Source organism: Hippichthys cyanospilos, unplaced genomic scaffold (assembly GCF_059441005.1).
Source record: "Hippichthys cyanospilos isolate Australia breed blue-spotted pipefish unplaced genomic scaffold, RoL_Hcya_1.0 HiC_scaffold_56, whole genome shotgun sequence".
Taxonomy (NCBI): domain Eukaryota; kingdom Metazoa; phylum Chordata; class Actinopteri; order Syngnathiformes; family Syngnathidae; genus Hippichthys; species Hippichthys cyanospilos.
The window spans coordinates 170,001-177,500 of record NW_028283412.1 but is presented as its reverse complement, the minus strand read 5'-3'; positions in this window follow the sequence as shown (position 1 = coordinate 177,500).

Sequence of the window (7,500 nt, the reverse complement as noted above, 5' to 3'; positions counted from 1 at the left end):
GTGCTGAAGTCAGGCCGAGTTGCCTGGTTCCCTGGAGCGGCCAAATATTAGGCAAAGTGCCGCTGTCCGCCCGGTTCTCGGGCCGGCTGTAAAAACGACTAAGTCCAACTTCAGGCTGGGAAGTGGCAAACTGAGGCCGAGTGTCCTGGTTCCCAAAATCGGCCAAATATTAGGCAAAGTGCCGCTGTCCGCCCGGTTCCCCAAACGCCCCTGGTCGCCCAACTCAGGGGCAGAAGTGCTGAAATGAGGCCGAGTTGCCTGGTTCCCTAAAGCGGCCAAAAAAAGAGCAAAGTGCCGGTGTCCGCCCGGTTCCCCAAACGCCCCTGGTCGCCCAACTCAGGGGAGAAGTGCTGAAATGAGGCCGAGTTGCCTGGTTCCCTAAAGCGGCCAAATATTAGGCAAAGTGCCGGTGTCCGCCCGGTTCCCCAAACGCCCCTGGTCGCCCAACTCAGGGGAGAAGTGCTGAAATGAGGCCGAGTTGCCTGGTTCCCTAAAGCGGCCAAATATTAGGCAAAGTGCCGGTGTCCGCCCGGTTCCCCAAACGCCCCTGGTCGCCCAACTCAGGGGCAGAAGTGCTGAAATGAGGCCGACCTGCCTGGTTCCCTGGAGCGGCCAAATATTAGGCAAAAAGCCGGTGTCCGCCCGGTTCCCCAAACGCCCCTGGTCGCCCAACTCAGGGGAGAAGTGCTGAAATGAGGCCGAGTTGCCTGGTTCCCAAAATCGGCCAAATATTAGGCAAAGTGCCGGTGTCCGCCCGGTTCCCCAAACGCCCCTGGTCGCCCAACTCAGGGGCAGAAGTGCTGAAATGAGGCCGAGTTGCCTGGTTCCCTAAAGCGGCCAAAAAAAGAGCAAAGTGCCGGTGTCCGCCCGGTTCCCCAAACGCCCCTGGTCGCCCAACTCAGGGGAGAAGTGCTGAAATGAGGCCGAGTTGCCTGGTTCCCTAAAGCGGCCAAATATTAGGCAAAGTGCCGGTGTCCGCCCGGTTCCCCAAACGCCCCTGGTCGCCCAACTCAGGGGCAGAAGTGCTGAAATGAGGCCGACCTGCCTGGTTCCCTGGAGCGGCCAAATATTAGGCAAAAAGCCGGTGTCCGCCCGGTTCCCCAAACGCCCCTGGTCGCCCAACTCAGGGGAGAAGTGCTGAAATGAGGCCGAGTTGCCTGGTTCCCAAAATCGGCCAAATATTAGGCAAAGTGCCGGTGTCCGCCCGGTTCCCCAAACGCCCCTGGTCGCCCAACTCAGGGGCAGAAGTGCTGAAATGAGGCCGAGTTGCCTGGTTCCCTAAAGCGGCCAAATATTAGGCAAAGTGCCGGTGTCCGCCCGGTTCCCCAAACGCCCCTGGTCGCCCAACTCAGGGGCAGAAGTGCTGAAATGAGGCCGAGTTGCCTGGTTCCCTAAAGCGGCCAAATATTAGGCAAAGTGCCGCTGTCCGCCCGGTTCTCGGGCCGGCTGTAAAAACGACAAAGTCCAACTTCAGGCTGGGAAGTGGCAAAATGAGGCCGAGTTGCCTGGTTCCCCGGAGCGGCCAAATATTAGGCAAAGTGCCGCTGTCCGCCCGGTTCCCCAAACGCCCCTGGTCGCCCAACTCAGGGGAGAAGTGCTGAAATGAGGCCGAGTTGCCTGGTTCCCAAAATCGGCCAAATATTAGGCAAAGTGCCGGTGTCCGCCCGGTTCCCCAAACGCCCCTGGTCGCCCAACTCAGGGGCAGAAGTGCTGAAATGAGGCCGAGTTGCCTGGTTCCCTAAAGCGGCCAAAAAAAGAGCAAAGTGCCGGTGTCCGCCCGGTTCCCCAAACGCCCCTGGTCGCCCAACTCAGGGCAGAAGTGCTGAAGTCAGGCCGAGTGTCCTGGTTCCCTGGAGCGGCCAAATATTAGGCAAAAAGCCGGTGTCCGCCCGGTTCCCCAAACGCCCCTGGTCGCCCAACTCAGGGGAGAAGTGCTGAAGTCAGGCCGAGTTGCCTGGTTCCCTGGAGCGGCCAAATATTAGGCAAAGTGCCGCTGTCCGCCCGGTTCTCGGGCCGGCTGTAAAAACGACTAAGTCCAACTTCAGGCTGGGAAGTGGCAAACTGAGGCCGAGTGTCCTGGTTCCCAAAATCGGCCAAATATTAGGCAAAGTGCCGCTGTCCGCCCGGTTCCCCAAACGCCCCTGGTCGCCCAACTCAGGGGCAGAAGTGCTGAAATGAGGCCGAGTTGCCTGGTTCCCTAAAGCGGCCAAAAAAAGAGCAAAGTGCCGGTGTCCGCCCGGTTCCCCAAACGCCCCTGGTCGCCCAACTCAGGGGAGAAGTGCTGAAATGAGGCCGAGTTGCCTGGTTCCCTAAAGCGGCCAAATATTAGGCAAAGTGCCGGTGTCCGCCCGGTTCCCCAAACGCCCCTGGTCGCCCAACTCAGGGGAGAAGTGCTGAAATGAGGCCGAGTTGCCTGGTTCCCTAAAGCGGCCAAATATTAGGCAAAGTGCCGGTGTCCGCCCGGTTCCCCAAACGCCCCTGGTCGCCCAACTCAGGGGCAGAAGTGCTGAAATGAGGCCGAGTTGCCTGGTTCCCTAAAGCGGCCAAAAAAAGAGCAAAGTGCCGGTGTCCGCCCGGTTCCCCAAACGCCCCTGGTCGCCCAACTCAGGGGAGAAGTGCTGAAATGAGGCCGAGTTGCCTGGTTCCCTAAAGCGGCCAAATATTAGGCAAAGTGCCGGTGTCCGCCCGGTTCCCCAAACGCCCCTGGTCGCCCAACTCAGGGGCAGAAGTGCTGAAATGAGGCCGACCTGCCTGGTTCCCTGGAGCGGCCAAATATTAGGCAAAGTGCCGCTGTCCGCCCGGTTCCCCAAACGCCCCTGGTCGCCCAACTCAGGGGAGAAGTGCTGAAATGAGGCCGAGTTGCCTGGTTCCCAAAATCGGCCAAATATTAGGCAAAGTGCCGGTGTCCGCCCGGTTCCCCAAACGCCCCTGGTCGCCCAACTCAGGGGCAGAAGTGCTGAAATGAGGCCGAGTTGCCTGGTTCCCTGGAGCGGCCAAATATTAGGCAAAGTGCCGGTGTCCGCCCGGTTCCTTAAACGCCCCTGGTCGCCCAACTGACCGGCAGAAGTGCTGAAATGAGGCCGACCTGCCTGGTTCCCTGGAGCGGCCAAATATTAGGCAAAGTGCCGCTGTCCGCCCGGTTCCCCAAACGCCCCTGGTCGCCCAACTCAGGGGCAGAAGTGCAGGAATGAGGCCGACCTGCCTGGTTCCCCGGAGCGGCCAAATATTAGGCAAAGTGCCGGTGTCAAACGCCCCTGGTCGCCCAGCCCAAAAAATGACAAAGTCCCACAAACGCCCCTGGTCGCCCAGCCGAAAAAATGACTAAGTGCCAACGGCGCCCCTGGTCGCCCAGCCGAAAAAATGACTAAGTGCCAACAGCGCCCCTGGTCGCCCAAACACTCAACGCCCCTGGTCGCCCAGCCGAAAAAATGACTAAGTGCCAACAGTGCCCCTGGTCGCCCAGCCTTAAAAATGACAAAGTCACACTTCAGGCCGAATTGTGCCGAGCAGAGGCCGGCGTTCCTGGTTCCCTGGAGCGGCCAAATATTAGGCAAAGTGCCGGTGTCCGCCCGGTTCCCCAAACGCCCCTGGTCGCCCAACTCAGGGCAGAAGTGCTGAAGTCAGGCCGAGTGTCCTGGTTCCCTGGAGCGGCCAAATATTAGGCAAAGTGCCGCTGTCCGCCCGGTTCCCCAAACGCCCCTGGTCGCCCAACTCAGGGCAGAAGTGCTGAAGTCAGGCCGAGTGTCCTGGTTCCCTGGAGCGGCCAAATATTAGGCAAAAAGCCGGTGTCCGCCCGGTTCCCCAAACGCCCCTGGTCGCCCAACTCAGGGGCAGAAGTGCTGAAATGAGGCCGACCTGCCTGGTTCCCTGGAGCGGCCAAATATTAGGCAAAGTGCCGCTGTCCGCCCGGTTCCCCAAACGCCCCTGGTCGCCCAACTCAGGGCAGAAGTGCTGAAGTCAGGCCGAGTGTCCTGGTTCCCTGGAGCGGCCAAATATTAGGCAAAAAGCCGGTGTCCGCCCGGTTCCCCAAACGCCCCTGGTCGCCCAACTCAGGGGCAGAAGTGCTGAAATGAGGCCGAGTTGCCTGGTTCCCTAAAGCGGCCAAAAAAAGAGCAAAGTGCCGGTGTCCGCCCGGTTCCCCAAACGCCCCTGGTCGCCCAACTCAGGGGAGAAGTGCTGAAATGAGGCCGAGTTGCCTGGTTCCCTAAAGCGGCCAAATATTAGGCAAAGTGCCGGTGTCCGCCCGGTTCCCCAAACGCCCCTGGTCGCCCAACTCAGGGGCAGAAGTGCTGAAATGAGGCCGACCTGCCTGGTTCCCTGGAGCGGCCAAATATCAGGCAAAGTGCCGCTGTCCGCCCGGTTCCTCAAACGCCCCTGGTCGCCCAACTCAGGGGCAGAAGTGCAGGAATGAGGCCGACCTGCCTGGTTCCCTGGAGCGGCTAAAAATTAGGCAAAGTGCCGGTGTCAAACGCCCCTGGTCGCCCAGCCCAAAAAATGACAAAGTCCCACAAACGCCCCTGGTCGCCCAAACACTAAACGCCCCTGGTCGCCCAGCCGAAAAAATGACAAAGTCCCACAGACGCCCCTGGTCGCCCAAACACTCAACGCCCCTGGTCGCCCATCCGAAAAAATGACTAAGTGCCAACAGCGCCCCTGGTCGCCCAGCCCAAAAAATGACAAAGTGCCAACAGCGCCCCTGGTCGCCCAGCCTTAAAATATGACAAAGTCACACTTCAGGCCGAATTGTGCTGAACAGAGGCCGACCTGCCTGGTTCCCTGGAGCGGCCAAATAACAGGCAATGTCCCGGTGTCTGCCCGGTCCCTCAAACGCCCCTGGTCGCCCAGGATTAAAATATGACAAAGTCCCACTTCAGGCCGACTTGTGCTGAGCAGAGGCCGGCGTTCCTGGTTCCCTGGAGCGGCCGAATTAAAGGCAAAGTCCCGGTGTCAGCCCGGTCCCACAAACGCCCCTGGTCGCCCAGCCACACGGCGCCCCTGGTCGCCCATCCACAAAAACGGCAAAGTGTCAAAAATGCCCCTGGTCGCCCAGCCAATAAACGCCCCTGGTCGCCCATTCATAAAAACGGCAAAGTGTCAAAAATGCCCCTGGTCGCCCAGCCACACGGCGCCCCTGGTCGCCCATCCACAAAAACGGCAAAGTGTCAAAAATGCCCCTGGTCGCCCAGCCACTAGCCGCCCCTGGTCGCCCATCCATAAAAACGGCAAAGTGTCAAAAATGCCCCTGGTCGCCCAGCCAATAAACGCCCCTGGTCGCCCATTCATAAAAACGGCAAAGTGTCAAAAATGCCCCTGGTCGCCCAGCCACACGGCGCCCCTGGTCGCCCATCCACAAAAACGGCAAAGTGTCAAAAATGCCCCTGGTCGCCCAGCCACTAGCCGCCCCTGGTCGCCCATCCATAAAAACGGCAAAGTGTCAAAAATGCCCCTGGTCGCCCAGCAAACAAACGCCCCTGGTCGCCCATCCATAAAAACGGCAAAGTGTCAAAAATGCCCCTGGTCGCCCAGCAAACAAACGCCCCTGGTCGCCCATCCATAAAAACGGCAAAGTGTCAAAAATGCCCCTGGTCGCCCAGCAAACAAACGCCCCTGGTCGCCCATCCATAAAAACGGCAAAGTGTCAAAAATGCCCCTGGTCGCCCAGCAAACAAACGCCCCTGGTCGCCCATCCATAAAAACGGCAAAGTGTCAAAAATGCCCCTGGTCGCCCAGCAAACAAACGCCCCTGGTCGCCCATCCATAAAAACGGCAAAGTGTCAAAAATGCCCCTGGTCGCCCAGCAAACAAACGCCCCTGGTCGCCCATCCATAAAAACGGCAAAGTGTCAAAAATGCCCCTGGTCGCCCAGCAAACAAACGCCCCTGGTCGCCCATCCATAAAAACGGCAAAGTGTCAAAAATGCCCCTGGTCGCCCAGCAAACAAACGCCCCTGGTCGCCCAGCCGAAAAAATGACTAAGTGCAAACAGCGCCCCTGGTCGCCCAAACACTCAACGCCCCTGGTCGCCCAGCCGAAAAAATGACTAAGTGCCAACGGCGCCCCTGGTCGCCCAAACACTCAACGCCCCTGGTCGCCCAGCCTTAAAAATGACTAAGTGCAAACGGCGCCCCTGGTCGCCCAGCCGAAAAAATGACAAAGTGCCAACAGCGCCCCTGGTCGCCCAACCGAAAAAATGACTAAGTGCCCGCATCTTTTGCGTTGACCCCCCACCTCTACCCTCAAACCAAAAAGATGCGGAGGTTTGACCCAGATCTCCAAAACACTATCGGCACATATATAGGGAACAGCATTTTAAGAGCTTTTGGAGCCGAAAATATGACAAAGTCCCACTTTTTCGAAAATATGACAAAGTCCCACTTTTCGAAAATATGACAAAGTCCCACTTTTTCGAAAATATGGCAAAGTCCCACTTTTCTGAAAATATGACAGAGTGCCACTTTTGTCACAAATGAGTGCCTGGCTCCCCGGCAATGTGAAACACGAACACGGACTGGAGAAGCGGGCGGCTTTGCCGCTCGCCGCGGCCTCGCTCCGGAAGGGGGGGGGCCGCTTATGAAACACGAACACGGACTGGAGAAGCGGGCGGCGTTGCCGCTCGCCGCGGCCTCGCTCCGGGTGGGGGGGGGCCGCTAATGAAACACGAACACGGACTGGAGAAGCGGGCGGCTTTGCCGCTCTTCCCGGCCTCGCTCCGAGCGGGCGGGCCGAATATTAAACACGAACACGGACCGGAGAAGCGGGCGGCTCTGCCGCTCGCCGCGGCCTTTCGGGGGGGCCGCTTATGAAACACGAACACGGACCGGAGAAGCGGTCGGCTTAGCCGCTCTTCCCGGCCTCGCTCCGAGCGGGCGGGCCGCATATTAAACACGAACACGGACCGGAGAAGCGGGCGGCCTTTTGGCTCGCCGCGGCCTTTCGGGGGGGCCGCTTATGAAACACGAACACGGACCGGAGAAGCGGTCGGCTTAGCCGCTCTCCCCGGCCTCGCTCCGAGCGGGCGGGCCGAATATTAAACACGAACACGGACCGGAGAAGCGGGCGGCCTTTTGGCTCGCCGCGGCCTTTCGGGGGGGCCGCTTATGAAACACGAACACGGACCGGAGAAGCGGTCGGCTTAGCCGCTCTTCCCGGCCTCGCTCCGAGCGGGCGGGCCGAATATTAAACACGAACACGGACCGGAGAAGCGGGCGGCCTTTTGGCTCGCCGCGGCCTCGCTCCAGGCGGGCCGCTTAACGAACACGGACCAGAGAAAGCGGGCGGCCTTTCGGCTCGCCCCGGTCTCGCTCCAGGCGGGCCGCTTAACGAACACGGACTAAAGGAAGCGGGCGGCCTTTCGGCTCGCCCCGGCCTCGCTCCAGGCGGGCCGCTTAACGAACACGGACCGGGGCAGCGGGCGGCCCCACGCGCTCGCCGCGGCCTCGCTCCGAGCGGGCCGCGTAACGAACACGAACACGGACCGGAGAAGCGGGCGGCCTTTCGGCTC